This window comes from Pseudopipra pipra, chromosome 3 (assembly GCF_036250125.1).
Source record: "Pseudopipra pipra isolate bDixPip1 chromosome 3, bDixPip1.hap1, whole genome shotgun sequence".
Classification (NCBI taxonomy): domain Eukaryota; kingdom Metazoa; phylum Chordata; class Aves; order Passeriformes; family Pipridae; genus Pseudopipra; species Pseudopipra pipra.
In genome coordinates, this window is record NC_087551.1 from 114,099,506 (window position 1) to 114,124,154 (window position 24,649).

Below are 24,649 nucleotides of genomic sequence, written 5' to 3' on the forward strand. Positions count from 1 at the left end.
CAGGGAGTTCAGGTTTCAGTGTTTCCTTTGATCCACACAGACTTTGTTGGGTCACTGAGACATGTTCTGAGGGAGCTCCTACCTGTCCCAGGCTGACTCTCCTTGCCCTTCAAGCATGAGCTGCTGGGTTCCCATCCAGCCAGGGACCCTCAGGAAGTCTCAAGTTTTTGGAGCTTGGGTCCCTTTGCCTTATTAATGAAAGAGAAGTTCATAATAGAAATGCAACCTCAAAGCCTGACAACTTAAGACTGGTTTTACTGAGAGTGCTGTTAAGCTCTGTATTAGATTTCAGAGCAGCTTCTTTGTAGGAGCAGGGAATGTCCAAGAAAATTTACCACCCCAGACATGGAATTTGCTGCTGCAGCCTTTGCCTGATGAATCTAATGATGACACCAAAATTATTTGCCCATTAAAGGATCTGTATCGCTCTTCCTAATCATCTGAGTAGAATTATAAAAAGAAATTGCAGCTTTAAATTAGGCTGTTTTACCCACCTTTAAATTAGAACTGTTTACCAGCTCTGTGTGTAGCTGTTCCATTCCCCTGCACACCGTGTCCCATTCAGCCCACAGCAGAGGGGCTGATGTGCAGCCCTGAAGAGTTGGCTACATCTAAACCCTCTGGATTCAGTCAGCAAAGTCAGCCTTTGTGGGTTTATGAGCTCATGCTCTTTCCCCCCCCCCCAGGGGAGGTCTGTTATCTGATAAAGTTGTATCGCCTTGGGTCAAACCAGTGGGATTATCTAAATGAGGCTGTTTGCTACCAGTCCTTCCCGACTCAGCTCTGCTCCAGCTTTGATGGAGGCCCTTCCTGGGGTGTCCTGCAGTTGTTCCATCGTGCCTTTGGTGAATTAAAGATGTAACTCCGTGTCCTGAGCGGGTCAGAGCTCGGGGTGACAGGGATAACCAGCCATTGTGCAGCGCCGCCTGTGATCCGTGATCACTGCCTGAGTCAAAGGAAGGAACCACAGAGCAGAAGCAATGTTTGGTGTTTTTAAAGTAGTTCCAATTTGAGAATAAAACACCTTTTTTTTTTTTTTTTTTTTTTTTTGAACTCTACCAGTTACTGAAAACAGCTCACAATGCTTGAAAGAGCTTTTCTGGCAGTACGGAGAAGTATTTTCAGAGATCTCAGGCCAAAACGTCGTGCGGCTCATTATCGTCTCTCTGATGGCAAACAGAAAAGAGCACAGGTGGCCAAGGAAAAGGTGTTGGATCTGGGCAGGTAAATTGTGATTTTCCTCCAGGTTATCCAGCCATCACCTGGCATTTGTGGCTTTCAAAGTTCCCGAGCAGGAGGTGCCGTGTGTTTAACAGCCTGCGGTGGATGTTTTAGTCCTTTGAGGGATTTTGGAGCTTGGCAAAATTTTCTTAAGTGCTTCTTTTTTTTTGTAATTTTTGCTTTGCTTGGTGTCTCTTTGCTGTTTTAATTAGGGAGATTCCCACATTAGGAAGGTTCCCTGCCCATGGCAGGGGGGTTGGAACGAGATGATCCTCAAGGTCCCCTCCAACCTAAACCATTCCGTGATTCTCTGAATTCTGAGGGCATGAAACAGTTTTCCTGCAAATATTGAGAACAGGGCAATTACAGCTGTTTTATTGAGTTTTTTTATTATTTGTTTTTTTTTCATGCAAATTCCTCTGTGGAATAGGGATTACTTAAGCCTTAGAAACAGTAAGTTGTCATGGAAGAGCTGAAACAGCAGGGTGAATTTTTGCCCCTTGCAGAGAGAGGAAGCATCTGTGGAAAAAAATCCTTTCCACGGATTAATTGTGGATACTCTTATTTTTAAGTGGGACAAGGCACTGAATATTCCAAGGTCAGTTTTCCAGCTTCTCTGTGGTGTTGATGTTGAGATGGACTCAATGGTCTTAGAGGTCTTTTCCCACCTTAAGGAGTTACTATTTTGTGATGTGGAGGACCAGGTTCTTTCCTTGTGACTCAACAAAGTAATGACAGTTGGGAATTTCTCATATAGTGGAGAGACTTGAAGATCCTTGTATTTTTTAGGGTTTGCCTATGCAATATCTTCTGGCTGGGGTTCCAGGACTACCCTGGAAGTGCCCAAGGCCAGGTTGGATGGAGCTTGGAGCAACCTGGGCTAGTGGGAGGTGCCCCTGCCCATGGCAGGGGGTTGGAATGAGATGAGCTTTAAGGTCCCTTCTACCCCAAACCATTCCATGAGTAACTCTATAATTCTATAATTCTCTGATTCTCCAGTCAAATGAGAAGCTGGTGAAGGAGATTTGGAAAACTTGTGTTTGTTCTTGGTATTTTTATTAGGCAGTTATGTTTCGTGTGTATTTATTGGGCTTTGGGAATATGTTTAGAGAAATTGCTCTTGCGTTATTGGAGTTTTTAGCAGGAACGTGTTTTCTTTACTTTGCAGTCGAAGTGTGTTTTAGTGCAAAGGATTTTACAGAATCACAGAATCCTGGGATGGTTTGAGTTGGAAGGAACCCTGAAGATCATCCCATTCCAACCCTCTGCCATGGGCAGGGACACCTTCCACCAGAAGGTTGCATTTTAAGAATGCCTGTGGTCTCTGCAGAGAGCTGAGCCCCTTGGAGGAGGAGGGAAACCCAGCTCTGAAAACAGGGCACAGACATTGTAATCCCCCCCTCTGGATCAAATCCCATCTGCCCCTGGGATACACATGATAAACAGGGTACCTGGGGTGATTTTACACGGAGATTCCTTGGCGTGAAACCAGGAATAGCTTCAGCAGCTCTTGGATGAGTCACTGAGCTGTGGTTTCTCTCATTTTTCTCATCTTTTACCACTTGGAGTAACTCGCCCCGGGGTCTGGTGAGAGTTGAGTCCCCACTGATTTCTCTGCAGCAGGTTGTGATTTGAAGGAAAATCCTGGAAGAGGGCAAGCACTGAGAAGGGAGCAAGGAGATATGTTGCCTGAATATTTCCTGGGAGGCTCCCAAGTGGTGCAATAACTAATCTCAAGGGTGATGGGTGTTTTAAAAGGAAAAGCTTGGGTCTGATTTCAGCTGCTGGATGATGTGGTTTGGCTCCTGCCTTGGAGCTATTGGTGTAGGAGCAGGTCAGGAAGAAGGTAAAGAGCTGGTGAGTGAATTGAGGAATGTCTTGGCTTTGACAAGAGGCAGCATGAAATCTTGTGTGGGGTTCTTCTGAATTCCTAAGAGCAGGAAACAAAGGGAAAAAGCAGTTGAATTCAGCATCCCAAGAGTTGTCTGTTATTCTACCTTATAGGAAGGAGAATTCCAAGTAGCTGCAGCCTGTTCCTCTCATGCAGTGAATAGAACTTTATACTGTGATAGTACCCGTTAAAATCATTTATTTTCTCAAAGCAGAAATGGATCCGTGGTTTTGTTCACAGAGGTTACTCAGTGCATAAAATTTTGATGTCTCTTCATAGAATCATGGAACGGTTTGGGTTGGAAGGGATCTTAAAGCCCATCCAGTTCAACTCCCCTGCCAGGGGCAGGGACACCTTCCACTGTCCCAGGTTGCTCCAAGCCCTGTCCAACCTGGCCTGGAACACTTCCAGGGATGGGGCAGCCACAGTTTCTCTGGGCAACCTGTGCCAAGGCCTCCCCCTTCTCACAGGGAGGAATTTCTTCCTAATATCCAATCTAAATCTTTCCTGTTTTAGTTTAAAACAGTTCTTGGCATCTCACCTGAAACATGAGCCATGAGCTGCACGATGCCTTCCCAGCCCTTCGGAGAGCAGAGCTGTCCCTTGGGATCCAAGCCCACTAATCCACCTTTCCTGCCTGAGCACTCCCGATCCCAGGGAGACTTTTCATCTCCAGCAGGATTTCAAGCCACAGACCTCATGTTCTCCAGGATGTGAGCAGAGTGTAATATTGATTCTAATGCTCACTGTGGTTATTTATTATGTTCATTAGCAGGGAGGAGATGAGAGCCCATCGCGGGGTATTAAGTTGTCCCAGAGACACCTGGATAGTAAATTATAAATAAACAGTGGAGTAGAACTGGTGGGAAGCTGGGATGGGCAATGTAAGGATCTACCAGCCAGGCTTTTTAAATGAATAACGTGCAGAGTCAGTCTGGTTATTGCTTCCTGTGCCTGGGAATGCTGTTTTAAGGGACCTGAATGACTGGAGACATAACTGGACTGAGCTCATTGAGGTCCATCTTGAGATGACTCTTCTATTGCACAGCACTGAGACTTCGGATACTTGTCTCCACATATCCAGAAAACCCAAAACTGGAGATAAAAACCCCAAAATTGCCATTTTGCTGTAAAAATACACTTCTAACAAAGCAAAGATTGAGCTGAAATAATTAATGTCCCTGTAGTGGTGATTACTTGGAAAAGGGAGGTGAAAACCTGAGTAGAACAGGAAGTGTTTGCTTGTGCTGCTCATTTTGATTCCTTCCAGTTCACCACCAAAGAGACCCTTTTTATCCCAAGGTAGCTGGATGTCTGTGTGCAGGCATGGGATTGTAGCATTTTCTGCCTTACTGGTTATTATGGACATAGTGGTTAACGATCTTAGAGGTCTTTTCAAACCTTAATGATTCCATCATTCCACAACCCGTCATTCAGCTTTTACTGGAGACCTTTGAACCCAGAACCAGAGCTCCATGGTGCCCTATTTCATAAGAAAAATAAAACTTATTTGGCCAATGGGGCCTCAGAAAAAGCTCAGTGACAGAAGGACCAGTTGAAAGCAGTGGAATTCAAAACATGGAAGAGTGGCCAAACTTTTTGGGCTGCTTTTAATTGTATTAACTATTAAAAAACACCCAAACAAACCTACATTTCTGCTTTCCTTTAAGCAGCCGTGACTTGTAAATAAACCATTCAGCTCTGTGCTCACAGCCTAAACCACTGGAGATGTATTTAAAGCCATAAACCCTGTTGCTGCACTTGTATTTTTGTTTTAAATCCTGTTTGTGCAAGGCTGTTAATTTACACAGGGCTTTACAAACACAGATAAGACACTTTCCCTGCCCAGGTAACTCATTCTTCCAGGCTTGGGCTTCCCAAATTAATGCTTTGGCCAGGTATTAGGGCATCCCCTCGCTTCCTGTGAGCAATCCTTGAGCCTTTTTGGGTGCTAACATTGCTTCACCCAGGGGGTTTCTGATTCCCAGTTGGGCACTGGGCTCTGTTTTGATGCTGGGAATAATTTTGGGGTGATGAGTAGGGTTGTAGGAGCAAGTCGAGGCTTATAATAATCCCCAGCTCCCTGTGTTTGTGCATAAATAATATCCCTGTGTGCCAAACACTAGTTAAGACATCTAATAATGACAGTTCTTGGCATTTTTTGTTGTAGATCTGTCCCATTCCTCGATTTGGGAAGGATCCTCTTTATGTTTGGAAGCGTCAGAGGTTGCATCTCTGTCCCGCTGTGCTTGTTCTCCCGAGGATTTTCTGGTGATTGCTCGTGGCTTCGAGCACTTCAGACAGGCTGAAAACCCTGAGCGTTTCCTGCAGGAGAGTGTTGTGTCCTCCCGGTGCCAAATGGGTCAAAATCTCTGCCGTGGTGGTGGCAAACTGCGAGCTGGCAGAGGAAGGAATAAATCAGGGACCGTAGGAAGTGTTGTGGGGAGATGATCGTTAACCAGCATTCATGTGTAAAACGCGGCGTCGAGACATTCAAACACTGCTAATAGCCTTTGATTAACCATTTTTGTTTTGTTCTTGCTCAGTGTGTTAATCACTGTGATTAAAATGCTTAGCCACCATGGAGCTAGGCGTTGGATAAATTAGGAAGTGAGCAAATCCAAACAGATGGGGCAGGGAAAATTAGTGTCTCTGGCAGGGCTGGCGTTAGATGAGGCAGGGCCAAGGAAGATTTAGGGGGAGACCCTAAATAATCTAAGAAAAGCAAATTTGCCTTCCCAGTGGGGCTGCCAGATCTCCCCATCCTCCTCCTCCTATAAAGCTTTGCTTCCTCAAGCCTTTTTCCTCTGCCTGTAGAACTCACTGCTCTCCTTACCCATCAGATCCCAGGATAAGCTGGGGCTCTGCCCAGGATGCTACAGCCAGGTTTGGAAGCCATTCTTTCCTTTAGACAAGACTTATTAACATCCCAGTGTCTTTGTGGGGTGGGTGCTGCGTCCCTGCTGCAAATCCCTGCAGACAGGACCTGGGGAGAAGGATCAACCACTGAGTTCTAGCTCAGGACTGGCCCAGCTTTCTAGTTATTTGGGGTTTTTCTTCTTTTTTTATAACAAAAGCAAAGGAATGCTACTGATGTTCAATCCCTCCAAGTGGGTGTGGTGCTATCCCATGTCAGTGGGAAGCCATTCTCCCCATCCTGTCCCTCCAGGCCCTTGTCCAAAGTCCCTTTCCAGCTCTCTTGGAGCCCCTTTGGGCACTGGAAGAGACTCTGAGGTCTCCCTGGAGCCTTCTCTTCTCCAGACTGAACACCCCCTTCAGTGGGACGAGTGACTCATTTAAGCTGTTGGGCTTAGGGCTAAGTCCTTGTCTGATGCAGTTTTTCAGGGAAGAAGGGGAGCTGGGAAGGGTGAGAAAGGCACCTTGTGAGCTCAGGAGCCCTGATAGGTGTCGAGATGCATTAAAATCAGCACCAAGTCACCTCATCCCTGAAGAGACATCACAGATAAACCAGGTGAGAGCAGGGGATTCTCAGGGATAGCTTTGGACAAAACCAGAATTACCTGGAGCAGGGAGGTGGTGGTGAGACCACACTAACAGCCCTCTGTGTTCCTCCTTACCCTTCATCTGGTTTTCTGTGTAACTCATTTTCTGGTAGAGCTGTGGAAAAAAAAATATGAGATGGGTAGTTTTGGTGACAGCAGGTTTTTCCCTGTTCTGTGCTGGGATCTGTAGCTGGGATTTCCAATTTCCCTTCTAATCAAAAGGCTTCCTAAACCTTTCAGAAGTGCTCTCCTGGGATGACTGAGCTCACAGAAATGCAAGTGCTTTGTTTCTGCTGGTGTCAGTCTCTTCAAAGGTACCTGAAACACAGCACAGCCACCAACCCAGTCCTGCTCCTGTCACTGAGCATCACAGGGCTGAGTATATCCAGTATATCCCTTTTCCAGCTGTTCCAGTCTAGCCCTGAGTACTTGATGATCCTGGGATATTACGGTGGGAAAAGTTGGAACGTCTGGGAGTTTCCTTACTTATATAAAATGTTGAATTTAATCTAAACTGGTGCTGAATCAGTGCCTGTGTGTCCTTTTCAGATCAAGTTGAATTTTGGTTTTTTGCTAAGCCAGAGGGATTTTTACTGATAATCCCAGAATGGTTTGGTTGGAAAGGTCACAGAATCCCAGAATGATTTGGGTTGGAAGAGAACTTAAAGGTCATCTTGTTTCAACCCCTGCCATGGGCAGGGACACCTCCCACTATTCCAGGTTGCTCCAAGCCCCATCCAACCTGGCCTTGAACACTTCCAGGGATGGGGCAACCACAGCTTCTCTGGGCAACCTGTGCCAGGGCCTCACCACCCTTACAGCCAATAATTTCTTCCCAATATCCCATCTATCCCTGTCATCTTTCAGCTTGAAGTCATTCCCCCTTGTTCTGTCTCTTCAAGCCCTTGTCCCAAGTTACTCTCCAGCTCTCCTGGAGCCCCTTTAGGCACTGGAAGAGGCTCCAAGGTCTCCCTGGAGCCTTCTCTTCTCCAGGTGAACCCCCCCAGCTCTCCCTATAACTCATTTAAAAGGCAGGTCTTCTCTGCCTGTTTGGGTTGGGGTTTGTTTGTTTGTATTTTTTATTTCTATTTTTTTTCATTTCCCCATCCCCTACATTTAGTGCTTTCCCTCCTCCTTATATGATCATCCACTGCTTTCCTATTATTTCTGATTTCTTTCCTGACTGATCTCAGCAGTTTTCAAGCCTCATAAAAAACTTTGCTACTATATCTCCTCCCTCACACTGGCCTTGCTTTCCTGCTTTCATCTCCATTTTTTGCACCTCGGGTCATATCCCTATATGCAGGAATGCATAGATAGAGCTAAATAAAAATGTCTTTTATACCTGAAATATATAAGAAGACCTTAAACTCACCACTGTGTATTTATATACCTAAAAATGTGGCCTTATTCAGCACTTTGTAAGGGGATTGAGACATGTGAGTCTCCAGCTGAGTGTGTTAAGCTCCGCAGTGACCACAATTCCAAATATTTTATTTGCAGCGTGTTAAGGTTTTTTCAACAACTGCTCTATTGTTATTGCCAGGAAAATGCTGACATATATTTTATGTAACACATCAGATGTGATCCAGGCTCGCTTTGCAGGGCTGAGTAGCATTGCTACGGCCAATTGTTCGACACAGCATTTTGCTACGTTTCCTGACATGCTTAATAAAGATATTTCCATGATTCTCGAGTCAGCCTGAATGCCATTAACTGCTGGCTTTCTGAGGAAGCAGAAATGCAGCTCCCAGTGCCAGGCTCTGCAGGTTTGGCTCAGCAGCCACCAGGTAGGAATCTAGAGCAGCTGAAAATTGAAATAAAAGCAAACCTGTGCTGGTTGGTGTCACCTGGGCCCTGCTCTCTGTCCTGCACATCGACTCTACCCGTGGATTAGGGTAAGGCAGAGCTGGGGGTTGTTTCCTCAGGGAGGGGGGTGGAGGTGGTTGGATATTTTGGCACACAGGAGAGCTGGCAGAGGATGTAAGAAAAGGTCTGCTGTCAGCCCTTGTCAGGTCTCTGTGATATCCGTGTGTTGCCTTGGCAGAGTCCAGAGCCTGTGGATGTGCCGACCTTGCAGCCAGAACATGGATTTGTTATTCCAGGAGAAGGGAGCTGGGTCTCATTTTCACAGATGTTTCTTCACTTATAACTTGCAGTGGATAAGTGGGTGGGAGGGAGATGGGAAACCTGAGTTGTACCCAGAGGGATGGGACACCTTTCCTACAAGGAAAGGCTGAGAGAATTGGGATTGTTCAGCCCGGATAAGAGAAGGCTTTGGAGTGACCTGATTTGTCCAGTACCTGAAGGGATCCTGTAAGAAAGATAGAGACTGTTATAGGAGTATGGAGTGACAGGACAAGAGGGAATGGGTTCAAAATGAAAGAGAATAGGTTTAGATGAGATATATGGAAGAAATTCTTCCCTGTGAGGGTGGGGAGGCCCTGGCACAGGTTGCCCAGGGAAGCTGTGGCTGCCCCATCCCTGGAAGTGTTCAAGGCCAGGTTGGATGGGGCTTGGAACAACCTGGGCTAGTGGAAGGTGTCCCTGCCCATGTCAGGGGGGTCAAACAAATTGGAATCTTTAAGGTCCCTTCCCACGCAAACCATTCTGTGGTTCTGTGATTCCTGATTTTCCCTGTAGTTTTGATGTGCTGGGAGAAGAATATTCTGCTTGTTGTGTTTCAGGGGGTGGTGTGGAATGACACAGGGTTCCTAGGGATGTCTTTCTACATTTGAGACAGTGCTGCATCACTGAACATTCCAGTGGGAGGGGATCAGGCTCAAAGCACATCCCTTCCCACAGGGGGTTTACCAGTTCCTCAGGCACAACCAGTTTTTTCCCCAGTTTCTTGTATTTTTGTGCAATTTTCACTAGAAGAAACAAAAACGTTCCCGTTTAACTTTTGCCGCCCTGAAAACTTCAGGAGAGAAAAGAAGAGTATTCTGTCATGATAGAGGTGTCCTCTTGGACCATGTGAGCTTTAAAGAAACCAGCAGAGCAGGGGGAGGATGGAGACCAGGAGTGTGGAGGAGGAGGTGGGATCTTGAATGCTCCCTAAACAGATCCCAAGGATGCCCCAGTTTGCTGCAGAAACTAAAGCAGGGAGTTGATTTGCTGTTTTGCACAGATCTGAACAGCTTCTAAGCTGCTTAAAATAAGCACTTGGAAGGTATCATGTTGCTGAGGAGGTAAATGGTGAAGGAATCACAAGTTGGGGTGTGGGGAGAGATGTGTGACAGAGCTGAGCCCAGGATTTGGGACAGAGGGGGAGCTGGAGTGGGAAGGTCCAGGCTGTGTTTGTACTGTGGCAGTGGTCAGAAGAAGAGGGTGTTGTGGTCAAGTGAAATAAAAGGATTTATAGAGTGAAATGAACCCAGCACCTGGTGAGAGCTTTGTCACTGCTGTCACAGTGTCACCTGCTGTCACAGGAGCTTTAGGACACAGATTTGCTTCCAGCACAAGGAGAGGAGTGAAGCTACTCCTTGCCAGTTTGATTTAGTTTTCCTCAAGTATCTGCAGAACGGGGTGACTAAGAAGAAATAGTGGTTGTATTTATGCTGCTTCTTCAAAAACTTTGGAGCAAACCTGATTGGTGTTTTCTAGTGATCTTTAACTTGTTGTCTTGATGTTCTGAATCATGAAATCAACAGAGCTGAATCATGAAAAAGCATAGCATAAAGCACTGGATAATTAGTCTCTTCTGAATATTAGATTTAGATTGGATATTAGGAAGAAATCCTTCCCTGTGAGGGTTGGGAGGCCCTGCCACAGGTTGCCCAGAGAAACTGTGGCTGTCCCATCCCTGGAAGTGTCCAAGGCCAGGTTGGACAGGGCTTGGAGCAACCTGGGATAGTGGGAGGTGTCCCTGCCCATGGCAGGGGTGTTGGACTAAAATGATCCTTAAGGTCCCTTCCAACCCCAACCATTCCATGATTCTGTGTTTCTATGAAATTATTTGATAATTATTGTGGTGTTTAATGTGTGCAGGAAACACAGAGCCTGTCCCTGTAGTAACTTTTGGATTTGACCCATTTCAACCACATTTTTCAGTGTAGATTTTTGCTTGCAGAGTCCATGAAAACAGAGGAGAGAGAAAAACCTGTTCCAGTCCCCAGGGAGTAAAAGCTGACACATTGTGTCAGAGAGTCCACAAGTGAGTTCACCAGGAGACACCAATTATTCCAGCTGACAAGGTGGTGATTGTTCAAAGGTTGGACTGGATGATCTTGAAGGTCTTTTCCAACCTAAATGACTCTGTGATTATTTTTCACTGAGCTCCATCACCCCTCTGCTCACAACCCTGGCCATCCCTGAGGACATTCCTCTTTTCCAAGTAAGTCTTTGGCAGAACTGATGCCATAATCTGAGTCCAGGGCTCCGGTTTTCCTCCTGCAGCTGCTGATCCCAGCTCAGATGGCACAACGGGACGGGGTGGGATAGATCTGCACGTGTTCCGTGGATCTGTGGGAGCTCCCGGTGTCTCCTGGTTACAGAGATTTTGTTCGATTGTGTTGGTTTAACTCAGTGGGAGGTTGTTTGAGAAGGAAATGAAAGGCTCAATGAACAGGGAATGCTTGAAGAGGTGTTAAGAGGAAATTCCAGGCATCTGAGCTTTAGGTTCTTTTGTTTTAAGGGGGTTTTTTTGCTGTCTTTTCAGCCAGGTGGGTTTTGAGCAGTTCTGTGTCAGTGCTCTGTGTCAGGATGTTGGGGACAACTCCTTCTGCAGACAGAAATAAGTGGGAAGCCTGATCCTCTCAGGTGAAAAAACAAGAGGTTTTGTCCCTTTAGATAATATTTTTGTGTCTTTAACTCTTATTTATATTGATTACCTGAACATTGGCACTATTTTGAATTTATTTTCCTAGAAAGGAGTATTTATATGGGAAGAAAATCTGATTGTATAAACGAGTGAGTCTGAAGCAGTGCAGGAAAAGAGGACCAAGACTGGCTGTGCTAAAAGACAAACTTTCCTCACTGTTAGAAGTGATCATGACAATTATATCAGAAGCCTGATAGCAGTGAGGTGATGAGAGGGAGATTTGATTACTGAAACAAGTGAAATTTCCACAGCATTATCTGCCCAAAACTTCATTCTGAGGCAGTGGAATTCTTATTAGACAACTGTGATTTTCCCCATTTTCCCATAGACACACAGTCTTATTACTATTAAGGCCAAGGAGGTGCAATAATATCTCACTTCCTGTAATTTCTGTCCAAGTTACATCAAAGCATCTGCTTCCAACACCCTTAATAATTCTGGCTGCTGGTTTTTGCATACTTGGGATCAATATACTGGGAATAGTGTGAGAATGGAGAGCTCCACTTTGCTTTAAAAGATTTGAAAACTGATCCCCACCACGTTGTGGCAGAGGCTGAAAGTGGAAGGCTTTGTGAGAGGAGGTGTTAAGACTGAGTGTTGACATCTTCCTCCAGATTTTATGCAGTTCAAAAACGATCCCTTCTTAATTATCCCTTTGATTTATTCAGCTTTCCCGAAGTTTTTTTCCCATTAGTGAAAGGTGGCTGCATGTGCCTGTCTCCTGTTCTGAGCAGGATGCTGTGTTACTCTTACATCCTTCTGCATCCCCCTGCACATCATTCTCCAGTTCTTGAGCATTCCCTGTTAACATTCCTGCCTGGGAATGTGTGAGTTTGTACAGTTAATATCATAGCTGAAGTGCACTGTGAGATGAGACAGTTTAGAAAAAGGAGGATAAAAGTCTCATTTCATGAAAATGAATCTTGTGAAACCACATCTGTAACCTCTGAAGTGACCCAGAGTTCTCCAGGAGAGATGGATTCTGTGAAATGGCACGGCTAAGACACAGAGGGGAATCTCTCTCCTGGCTCCAGGGCGTTAAAACTCATCCCCTGATCTTGGTACCATCTCAGAGATGATGTGATGGGTCAAGAGCTGGCACATAATTTCAAGCCCCCAGTTGTGCTGGGTTTAACACAGGTTTGGTTTGGCAGGGACTGAACTGATGCACTGGGATGGACCCTGCGGGTGGACGTCGGTCCAGCATCTGAGACAGTCCCTGCAGTGGTGACAGAAAACCCAAGGGAAGCAGCCAGACCTCCCCCAAAGGAGAAGGCAGACCCTGGTTCAGCTCTGTCAGTGCTGCTGATGCTGCAGATGGTCTGCAGGGTGGTTTTGGCAGAGCCAAGTTTGGCACAGGAGCAGCATCACCTTCCTGTGAGGAGAGGCTGAGGGAGCTGGGGGGGGCTCAGCCTGGAGAAAAGGAGGCTCAGGGGGGACCTTCTGGCTCTGCAACTCCCTAACAGGAGGGGGGAGCCAGGGGGATATCAGGCTCTGCTCCCAGGGAACAAGGGACAGGAGAAGAGGACAGAGCCTCAAGCTGTGCCAGGGGAGGTTTAAGTAGGATACCAGGAAGAATTTCTTCACTGAAAGGGTGATTAGATACTGGAATGTGCTGCCCAGGGGAGTCCCCGTCCCTGGAGGTGTCCAAGGAAAGACTGGACATGGCACTCAGTGCTCTGGTCTAGTTGACCAGGTGGTGTTCCATCATAGGGTGGACTCAATGATCTCAGAAATCTTTTCCATCCTGATTGATTCTGTGATTCCTTGATTAAACCTTGGCACAACCCATCTCTGTGAGCTGTTGCCTTAGGTCCTGCCCCCAGAGTTCCTATTCTGGGGCAGGCAGCAGTGAATGAGGCCATAGTACCACGGTGCTGCTTTTCAGCAGCAGCAGATTTGGGTGAAGTTTGGCCACAGCAGCTGTTCCAGGGCAGAGCAGGTGGAAAACACCAAACCTTGCATGACTTGAGAAAAGATGTTCTCACTCTGCTCACCAAGGAGCGTACCAAGTCGAATTGTGGAATATCCTGAGCTGGAAGGGACCACAAAGATCACTGAGTCCAACTCCTGGCCCTGCACAAGACACCCAACAATCCCACCCTGTCCCTGAGAGTGCTGTCCAAACACGCCTTGAGCTCTGGAAGCCTTGGGGCTTTGAATTGCTGAGGAGACTCTTTATGTGATTTGATGATTCCAGATGGGTTAAAAAGGCTTTGTGCCTTTGCTTGTAGCACAGAAGCAAGTTAGGAACAAATTCCTCCAGCTTCTCTTCCAGGCTGAAGGCAGTTTCTAGTAATTGTCCTCCACAGAGGGAAGCAGAAGGAGTGGCTTAATGGACTTGTCCCTTTGCCATCTCCTGAAGGGTTTTGGTCCCACATCATCCAAGGTGGGCCCCTGGTCTGATATCACAGAATGGTTTGGGTTGGAAGGGTCATTTAGTCCAACCCCCTGCCATGGGCAGGGACACCTCCCACTATCCCAGGTTGCTCCAAGCCCTGTCCAACCTGGCCTTGAACATTCCCAGGGATGGGGCAGCCACAGCTTCTCTGGGCAATGTGTGCCAGGGCCTCCCCACCCTCACAGGGAAGAATTTCTTCCTAAAATGTCTGATCTATACCTACCCCCTTTCACTTTGTTTATCTGACATGGATTAATGCCCCAGGAAGGCACATCAATTACACCAAAAAGTCTTCCCATATCACCTCATCCCCAGCATAATTTAGGTGAAGATTTGATGGTACCAATAATAGCAGGAGGTTTTAAACTCCAAGCGTTGAAAAACGTGGTTTGAGGTGGGATCAGGGAAGAGTTTTGCAGGAACTTAAGTAAATGGTTTTATGAAGAAAAAGAATGACCAGTAGAGCTTTTTAGTCTTATGTCTTGGTGCATTTTCCAGTATTCCAGTAAAGTTCCAGCTCAGCCCGACTCACCAGCTGATGTCCAGTGTCTGCTGTTACTCTGGGAAGGGGGGATTTACAGCTGGGGAGATTTTTCTCCTGCATTTTTTCCCAGGAGAAAAAAAAAAAGCCAAAGCAAGGCAGCTCTGTGCTGGTGAGAATATGAACGTGCTCATTGACAGCTTCATTTAGTGTTTATAAACATCAGGGATCACAGGAATGTTGTAACTTCAGGTTAGTATTTTTATTTTTATAAAAAAACCTGCAGTTGAGGCACTTTGAGGCTCCTGAAACAGCCAAGAAAACATTTGTAAGTTTGTAGGAAATCTGTGTCACGCTTCTCAAGTTTATAGCTGGGGGTGGGATTAGAAGTGTCAACTTATCTCCAGGAACTAAAACATCCTGATTGTATCACATGGAATCAGCTTCCAAAACTCATTCCTGCACGGAGAAACCCAGTCAAATAAAATTGGCCACTTTTAAAGAAGGACTTTGAAGCTTTGTGACCACTGGCATTTGTGTCAAACCAGGGTTATTTACAGGCTGCTGTGAAGGGTCTTAACTAATCACTGCCAGCACTATCCAGTTTTTCATGCTTAGAGAGAAGAACTATCAAAGCCTTGAGTTTTGAGTGGGGTCAAAGGGGTTTTTCACTCGGAGGCATCATGTTATGATCTCTGCTAGAGGCACAACAGAGCACTGGGGTTCATTTTGCTTTCAATATGCAAAAAAAAAAAAAAAAAAGGAATATTCAGGAGGTGGAAGCAGAGTCTGGAGGTTAGAAACACCATCCAGGAGTGTTGGGTTTGTGTTGGGAAAGCCAGAGCTCACCTAGAGCTCATGGTCTCAAGGGGATGTGAAGGACAGCAAGATACGTTTAAAAGTCATGTAGATGTGGCACCTGGGATGTGGTTTAGCACTGGGCTTGGCAGTGCTGGTTAAATGGTTGGACTTGGTGATCTTAGAGGGCTTTTCCAACCTAAGTGATTCCATGAACATCTACTCCTGTGTTTTGGCCTCTGTGATTAGCAAAGGTGTTAGAGACACAGAGCAACATCAGCAGCACCAAAGGGTTGAGTCAGGGAGTGCCTGCAGGTCCATGAGACTTGCTGGGTTCCATCTGGAGGTGCTGAGAGGTGGCTGATGTTATAGCAGGGACACTCTGAAAATCCATGGAAATTGGAGAAGGCCCTCAGAGATGGGAGAAAGGCAAATATTACACCCATATTCCTCAGTCCACAAGGGCAATCCAAGGAGCTACAGGGCAGTCAGCTCCATCTGGACCCCTGGGGACAAATTTCTTGGGACAATTTTCTAGGCATATGCAGGGAAAGAAGGGGCTTGGGAACAGTCAGCATGGATTTACCAAGTGGAAATCAGGCCTGACCCACCTGAGGATCTTGTAGGTTAAAGTGACTGGATTTGTGGGTGAGGGGAGGACAGTGGGTGGCAGCAACAACAACCTGGGATGGTGGAAGGTGTCCCTGCCCATGGCAGGGGTTGGAACAGGATGAACTTTAAGGTCCCTTCAAACCCAAATCCTTCTGGGATTCTGTTCCATGATTTACCTTGGCTGTAGCTTTCCAAACTGTCTCCCACTGTATCTAAGATGGGATGTTACAGCCAGAGATGGAAGAACCATTTTCCAGGAAGGAATTGTTCCTTATTTCCATTCTAAACCTCTCCTGGCACAACTTGAGGCTGTTTCCTCTCATCCTGTCCTTTGTTCCCTGGGAGCAGAGCCCGACCCCCCCCGGCTCCTCCCTCCTGTCAGGGAGCCAGCAGATCTCCCCTGAGCCTCCTTTTCTCCAGGCTGAGCCCCCCCAGCTCCCTCAGCCGCTCCTGCTGCTCCAGCCCCTTCCCCAGCTCCGTTCCCTTCCCTGGACAAGTGAATCCACCAACATCCCAGGCTCTTTAAGCAGCACAACTTGTAGGCAGAGGGAAGTGACTTGACCTCGTTTGCTTGGGATCCACAAAATCCTTCATCCAGTTTTGTGCCCCTCCCTCACCAAAGCAGAGGGAGTTCATCAACAGATTGACAGTTTGGGGTTTTTTGGGGGGGGCAAAAAGCATTTCCCTGTAATCTGCATGTATTTTCCATAAGATCTTAGATGCTATGATAAAAAATAAGGTAGATGAAGTGGCTCATCCTCTCTGTGTCATGTCAGGAGCGGTGGATGCGTGTGCAGGAGGCAAAGCCAGACTAGGAGCTGAGCAAATTTACCCTTCCCGGTGCGACACGAGGGGTTTTTTCACTGCTGAGTTAAGGCTGAGAACAAGGAGCATGTGTTCTCCCTGAGCAGGGCTGGGGCTGTTGGCAAAACTGTTACAAAACATGTAACAAAACTACGGAGTGGGTTGAACTTCCCAGGTTTTACGTTTCTAGGAAGAGGCAGTTGAGATTTTTTTTTCCCCCCACCAGCAACAGATTGCAGCGAATCCGAATTATGTGGCTGCCATCTGCTTCCAAACAGGCTTGGAAAACACAGGCCAGCCCTCCCCAGCATGGGTGAGGAGGGTGGTGGGGAGTGTTTACAAGTCTGTGTTTACGGGATTTGGGATTAATGTGCTGCTTTCTTATTTTTAGACAGAGCAAATTTGAATTAAACAGTGAGTTAAACACTCAGTGCCACCAGCTCTCAGCATCGCAGTGTAATTTAAAAAAATGAGCTTCTGAAACCTTTCTCTACCAAAATATTGTGAAACCACCCCACCCAGTTTGGTAGGATAATCCTGGAATGTGTATTTTGACATTTTTTTCTGCTTTCAGTCCATTATAACAGGCTTAGATGCCACATTCTGGGGTCTCAGTGGTGAAGCAGAATCCCTCAAAAAAAAAAGGAAAATTATAGAATCATGGGATGTTAAGGAGTTGGAAGATCATCCAGTGCCAACTCCCTCTGCCTTGGGTGGGGACACCCCCCACTAAACCAGGTTGGTCAAAGGTTTTATCCAGCCTGGCTTTGGACAATGCCGGGGTTGGGGCATCCACAACCTCCCCGGGCAACCTGTGCCAGTGTCTCACCACCCTCACAGAATAAGGTAGAGAATATTAGTAGAGAATAAGGTTTTATGGACTGTAAGGCTGGAAAACTGTGATTTCTGGGGTAGGATGTCCATGTCACCATCCCTGGAAGTATTCAAGAAACACGATGTGGCACTTGAGGACACGGTTTAGTGGTGAACATGGTGTTGGTGGTGGGTCAATGGTTGTACTTGGGGATCCTAGAGGTCTTTTCCAAGCTGATTCTATGATTTTGTGATTCCCTGATTCTATGACTTAGATGTGAGACATTCCAGAGGCAATAAATCACAGGATGACTTGAACTCGCACTGCTGCTGTCGGGACATGTTGTGTATGAGCTGCACAGGTACATCTTCTGTTGTTAGTTTTATGTGTTTAAAAAAATCACAATGTGAAAAAAACTGATATTAACAGTAAGGTAAAATGATATTAACAGTTACTCCAGGTTCTGGAGTGAGCACCTATGGGAAGACATCAGAACAAGGTCCTTGTGCCAGGCTATTCCTTCTGCCCCAGTCTCCTGCGTCCCTGCCAGCCCATCGTTGTTGGGGGCTTTTGGGGTGACACTGTCCCACAAGGGGTGAGTTGTCAGGTGGTGACCCTGGTCAGTGCAGACTGGAGGTGTCACTCAGTCTGCAGAATGCCCTGGGAAGCCAAAGGAATAACGGGCCTGAAGTCAAGTGATGTGACCTGTGATGGATCAGGATCTCCGTGAAGGAGCAGAGTTCCTCGCCTGGTTATTCCACTTGACTTGGCTGATTTAACTGATTTCACCTGATTTCACACAGAGGGACTTGGCTTTTTTCACTCTGAGGGCCTTTTCTCAGCTGTGGGGATGAATCCAAGAGCTTCCCAGCAGCAGGTGGGCTGGGAGAGAGATTTTTATTCCAGTGAAGGTGCAGACACAGTAAAAGGAATTTTTGGGTGGTTCATTTATTGGGCATTTCCATGTTTTCCGTGCCTGGTTTTTAGTGTCTCCTGTGATGCTGCAGCTCCCAGGTGCTGCTCAAAAGAGAGCTTAGCAACTCAGGCACACACAGAAAGCAGCACTTGCACAAGGCACGAGGCAAGGAAACATCTGCACTCCCTGTTTCCTTTAGTTCTTAACTGGAAATCTTCAGCTGGATCATCCTTTTCACTCTAGCTCGTTCACGCCGCTGTTAGAGGAGATGTGGGTGTAATTTATGCTCACATTTACACTGCTGGGGTGGTTTAAAGTGGGAAGTGAGAATCAGCCCTTCGGTTTTTGGTGGTTTCTTTGTGTTCTAACAAACAGATGCACAGCTGGATGCAGTAGCCTTTAACCAAGCCCTGGAGCATCTCCTCATTACTCTTAATTCACAGCAGTGCCCGGGAGACCTGTTGGGAATAAGTCACCTGAGGATAAAGAACAGCAAAGCTCTCAGAGCTGCTTTGTTCTTTTATTTGATAATTACGGTTTTGTTTTTCATTATTTAAGCTGGTTTAGTCTGTGTTGTGTCATCCTGGGTGTGTGCACTGTTATGGATGGGACAGCTCAGCTGGGGAGGGAGGGATTCCTGGATTCCTGCTCAGAGCACACTCGGATTTACTGATTTGCTTGGGTGACCTTTGGACACAGAAGGGGGTTGATAAATCTCTGCTGACAATCGAGGAGGCAACACCACTTCAGGAGGCATCACCACTTGGAATTTGCAAATGCAAACCAGCAGCAATTAGGGAAGAGTGACTTTGTGTATTCCAGCTCTAGGAATTTATCTAAGGGAAGATGCATTTGGTGCGAGGTGTTGACGAGGAAGGTTATGTTTTTGCCAGGTTCCTGGAAAGCTCTTTTTAATAAATTGCTGATCTTTGGAGACCTGTAAAAAATACCATGGATTGCCTTTTATCAGCCTATAATGTGCTTTCATCACTCCAGAGAAGTATGTGAGAGTGATACCCAGTTGGTCCCTGGAGGAAGCAGAGGAGACACTGCTAAAGGCTCCAGATTTCTGGCATTGGAATGGAGCTTAAATTTCCTTGTTAGCACAAATATCCCTCTAACCTGATCACCAAAGTGCTGCTGCTCGTTTCTCACACACAGAATTACTCTGCTGTAATGCTACAAGTAATTTAACTCAGTATACTGAGTCAAAAACAACTCCTGTCTGAAATGTTATGATTTATTGCTTCTCGAGGCTCTTAAGATGGAAATGGCTTTCCAGGCTTGGAGCCGTAAAACATCTAAATATTATACTCTGCATTTACTGAGAGGCAAAATCTATGTGGCATTGATGGCATTGGGATAATAAAGATGAGATCCTGAATGGCCATTTTGCAAATGTTTTCTGAGAACAACATCAAAAAAGTAACCAGGTGTCGTAACCCTGCCTTAGAATCACAGAATGGTTTGGGTTGGAAGGGACCTTAAAGTTTATCCCATTCCAACGCCCTGCCATGGGCAGGGACACCTTCCACTAGACCAGGTTGCTGCAAGCTCCCTCCATCCTGGCCTTGAACAGTCCCAGGAATGAGGAGTCCACAACCTCGCTGGGCAACTTAACTCTGGGAAAACTTCTGAAGCAGTTTGCTCAGGAATTTGGATTTTTAAACTCTCACCTCCTTAATTCTCAAATCCTGTGCAACATGCACTGTTGCTTAAGGAATAAAAAAAGATTAGACAATGATTTCTTGGTTTAATCTACCATTTGAAAAAAAAATGGTAACACTGGAGTTCTTAAATTGTTCCTCTGCTTTCATTACCAGTGATGAAATGCGGTTGGTATGTGATGTGTAAACCTGTGGAATACCCACTTGGGCAGTGAGAGAATGAAGGTCACACAACTGTCACTGGAGTGGATTGAGTGCCAGGGAGTGGATTGAAATTAAAGGAATGCTGGTTGCATTGTTGGTGGCACATGGACAGACACGCTCTCTCTGCTCCAGAGCAGGAGGAATGCAACCTGTGCTTTTGCATTTCCACTTCCCACTGACACACTCCAGCCCTGTTCCATCTGTGCATCATTACCTTGGGCTGGTCCAACACTGTCCATCTGAGTGTGTTGTTTTCAGAGACTTCTAATGGTTGCATCTAGTTCCTGTGACACCTCACAGAATCATGGAATGCTTTGGTTGGGAAGGGACCTTAACTATCTTCTACTTCCAAGCCCTTACCAGGGCAGGGACACCTTCCACTATCCCAGGTTGCTCCAAGCCCCATCCAAGCTGACTTTGGACACTCCCAGGGATGGGGCAGCCACAGCTTCTCTGGGCAACCTGTGCCAGGGCCTCACCACCCTCACAGGGAAGAATTCCTTCCCAATACCCATGTAACCCTGCCCTCTGCCACTTTGATACCATTCCCACTTGTCCTGTCCCTCCAGGCCTGTGTAAAAAAACCACCCACCAGTGTTTTTATGGGTGGGGATCTGCCAGGATCTCCAGAGGGTTGCTGAGCTCTGAGCAAGGCTGTGTGTTCCTCAGCTCCTGGAGCATCTCTGGGTTGGGCCCACAGCTGGTTAAGCAACTGCTGCTGGTTTAGAGGTGGCATTTTGCCCTGTAATCAGCAGACACATCCTCTTCTTCCTTCTCCCCAGGTCAGAGCTGGTTTTTGACAGCTCCCATGAAGCAACTGAGACCCTCTGTCTTGCTCTTCTCTGTACAAGAAGGTCCATTGCAACCATCCATCTGCCAGCAAACCCTGTGCCTTGCCAGCCAACTCTGGGGCTCACCAATGTGCACCTGCATTTTTATTTAACATTTTAGCTTCTATGGCCAAGTGGAGCTGAACTGGTGTTTGCCTCCAAGGCCAGTTTGTTCCCCTTCTCCTTCCAGTCACTACTTAACTGGCTCTAAAAACTGCTGACAGTTGTTTTAGGAGCTGGTTTTCGGGTCGGGCCTTTTGTAACTCTGCAGCAGGAGGATATTGTTAGAAACCAGAGGAATGGAAGGGCTGGTGTTGCTCCAGGCAGGAGGAGAGGGTGCTTCACTGCTGGAGAATCACACTTTCACTTTGAAGTGCTTCTCCTGCTCCTCCTGTGAAGGCACTCAAAGCCCCTTTGGCAGCACTCCAGCTGCCAGAGTGAGGTGTGTTATTGGGAGCAGGGCAGGAAAACAGGAGGAGTTTGTAACAGAGGTCATAGAATCATAGACCAGAATGATTTGGGTTGGAAGGGACCTTAAAGCTCATCTTATTCCAACCCCCTGCCATGGGCAGGGACACCTTCCACTAGCCCAGATTGCTCCAAGCCCCATCCAAGCTGGCCTTGGACACTTCCAGGGATGGGGCAGCCACAGCTTCTCTGGGCAACCTGTGCCAGGGCCTCCCCACCCTCACAGGGAAGAATTCCTTCCTAATATCCCATCTAATCCCTGTCAGTTTGAAGCCATTCCCCCTTGTCCTGTCCTTCCATCCCTTGTCCCAAGTCCCTCTCCAGCCCTCCTGGAGCCCCTTTAGGCACTGGAAGGGGCTCTCAGGTCTCCCTGGATCCTTCTCTTCTCCAGGTGAACACCCCCAGCTCTCCCAGCCTGGCTCCAGAGCAGAGGGGCTCCAGGCCTCTGAAGTGACTTGTCACCTAGAAACCCAGTGTGCTGGGGGAGATAATGAATGGCAGAACTTTTGCCAGGTACTTTGGGAAAATAGCAAGGAGATTATAGAGGGGAGTATTCCCACAATGAACACGCTGTGGCAGGGATTTATTTTTTCCCACTAAGGTGTAAAAGCAGGAGGTGTGTGAGCACTGATTACTGAGAGGAGCGAGTTTCAAACACTCCCCTAATTTAGCACCTCCTGAAATAGCTCCGAGCCCCTTAAATGAACGACATTGCTGAGAGTCTTTCTGTCTGAGCACACCGGGAAAGCAGTGGATTCTCCTGTTTGCAGGGAGACTGAAGAGCCTGAACAAAGGAGGGCAGTTACCTGCTCAGCAGCGAACAAAAATACCTCCCAGCCCACAAGGAGTAGCAGTGAATGGTGTGCTGGGAAAAGAGGGCAAGTGCTCCTGCTCTGTGGTCCCCAGCCCTGTCCTCACGAGGTCACGTCAGGCGAAAGCTGCCAGTGCATGGAGGCAGCTCAGGTACAGCTTTTTAGAAGGGCACAGAGTGAAAAATGAGCAAGAAGAAGGATTAACTTGGCTCTGCCTGACAAGCAGGACCAGAGCCCTCACTGGGGGGAGCACGGAGGAAGGTTGGGTTTAAATTTTGGCAACCACAGAAAGGTGAAGCAGCATCTGGCTTGTCTTTTTTGGCACTTTCAGCTCAAACCCAGCGTGCCTGAGTGTGACCTCGCTCCTTATCCTGCACCACACGGGCTCTGTGTGTGTTCTGATGGGATCTTTCACCGCATCCCATGCAAAACTCGGTTGAATATTCCGAGATCCTGGACCGCTTCCATCCCTTGGCATCGTAGTGTTTCAGCAAGCACCAATTTTCTTGTTTTTCCCCCGTGCAATTGGAGAGTCGAAATCTGTGATGAATATATTAACGTTCATTGAATTACAGAACAGACATTTAGCATTTTTCCTGAAGGATCCTAAAATGCTTTACAGGCACTTTAATGTATCACCACCCAAATGCAGCCGCTTTTCATGCTTAGATTTAATTCAAGATGGAGGGAGAGAATTTGCTCTGTTATGTCACAGAATCACAGAACAGTTTGGTTTGGAAGGGACCCTAAAGCTCATCTCATTCCAAACCCCTGCTGTGGGCAGGGAACTTTCCACTAAACCAGGTTGCTCCAAGCCTCATCCAGCCTGGCCTTGAACACTTCCAGGGATATCCCAAAGTTTCTTTACAGGAGGACAGATCGTGAGTATTACAAAATATAGGAGATGTACAAGTGCACCCAATCCCCCTCTTACACTGCTGCTGGCCTCAGGCTGAGAGGTGGCACCTCGTGTGGTTTGTTTTATCCAGGATCCAGCTGCATCATTGGGATTTGGAGGTGCAAGACAAGATCCGTGGCTCTTTATGAACCAGCTGGATGCCCCATCATGTGTTGCTGGGAGTTTCCATCCTCCTTTTCTCCTGAAATGAAAAACCCTCCAAATATTCAGGGTGAAAGCCAATAAATTATTCATCTATTCTTAGACTCGTTAAGGCTCTGTAATTGGGTGTAGGCACTTCTTCCACTCTCCCAGCACTGTCTCACTCCTGAGCCAAGATTCATTTCCACAGGCAAGTGCTCCGCTCTCTTTCCTCATGGATAACGGGTGTGTGAAGAGTCTCTGTAGCTCATCTCTCCTGGAAAGCAGCTCCTACCTTCCTTCAACAACTCCCAGGGATGGCTTTGCTCACTGATGCTCCTGTTGCTCCAGCCCTGAGCAGGGATTGTTAATCAAAGCCACAACCAGCCTCTTGCAGGTCTTTTGTTTCCCAGACTGGTGTTCTGTGGTTTCCTCTTCCTCTGATTTTTTTCCTGTTTCCATTTGAAGGCTCCTACTCCATCTTCCCCTTTCTTTAAGATATAGTTATGCATTTTTTTCCCTCTTTTGATCAAAACAATCTCCAACCCCTGCCAGGATCGGGATCTCTCTGAGTGTTTTCAAATGCACAGCGAGACAGATTTGGTCCTAAAGAGACCTGACTTGTAATTTGCACTCAGTGGAAGCCCTTGAAATGCAAAAGCTCCCTACAGTGTTTGTACTGGATGTTAAATAGCCTGGACACCAGGCTGGAAAAGGTGAAACACCACTTTTAGAGGGCTGGAACAACTGAAATCTCCCCCTGAGTCTACAATCATGGCAGTGTCCGAAGAACCTGGCACAGGTTGCCCAGAGAAGCTGTGGCTGCCCCATCCCTGGAAGTGTCCAAGGGCAGCTTGGGCAGGGCTTGGAGCAACCTGGGCTAGTGGAAAGTGTCCCTGCCCATGGCAGGAGAGTGGAACTGGATGATCTTTCAGGTCCCTTCCAACACAAACCATTCTGGGATTCTGTGGTTGGTAGCAGAGTGAACTCCTGACTGCAATTAAAAACCAAAATAACCTGAGGCAGGACAAAATTCAAGTTTGTGGTGCCCCAGGAGGTTTGAGATAACTCTTAAGTTTACTGGTGGATACCATGATTCCTGCAGCCCAGATGGAATCACTACAGAGCTGTCAAGGAAAGAGGAGGGCATGAAGGAGCCAGAGGATGATGCTCCAGCATCTTGGAGATGCTCCACCTTTGGAGGAGCCTTCAGGCAAACAATTCACTAATTTTTAGCATCAAATTTCACTTATTTTTCAGGCTGCTGCATTTAGGGAAAGCTGCCATTGAGCAATTCCAGTTTTCTTCACAGCTCCCAAATTTTGTAAACACTGTCACTACAAAAGGCAGAGCCATTGAAAGGACT

The 24,649-nt window shown here is 46.9% G+C and overlaps 1 protein-coding gene and 1 long non-coding RNA gene across 2 annotated transcripts in view; both read left to right on the forward strand.

Moving 5' to 3' along the window:
* Positions 1-24,649, forward strand: part of XKR6 (XK related 6) — a 180,389-nt gene that overhangs the window by 16,961 nt on the left and 138,779 nt on the right. The gene's annotated exons all lie outside the window — the stretch shown is intronic.
* Positions 10,467-23,406, forward strand: LOC135412451 (uncharacterized). The gene is made up of 2 exons (XR_010429655.1): positions 10,467-23,125; positions 23,234-23,406. It is a non-coding gene; the product is annotated as an uncharacterized LOC135412451 (long non-coding RNA).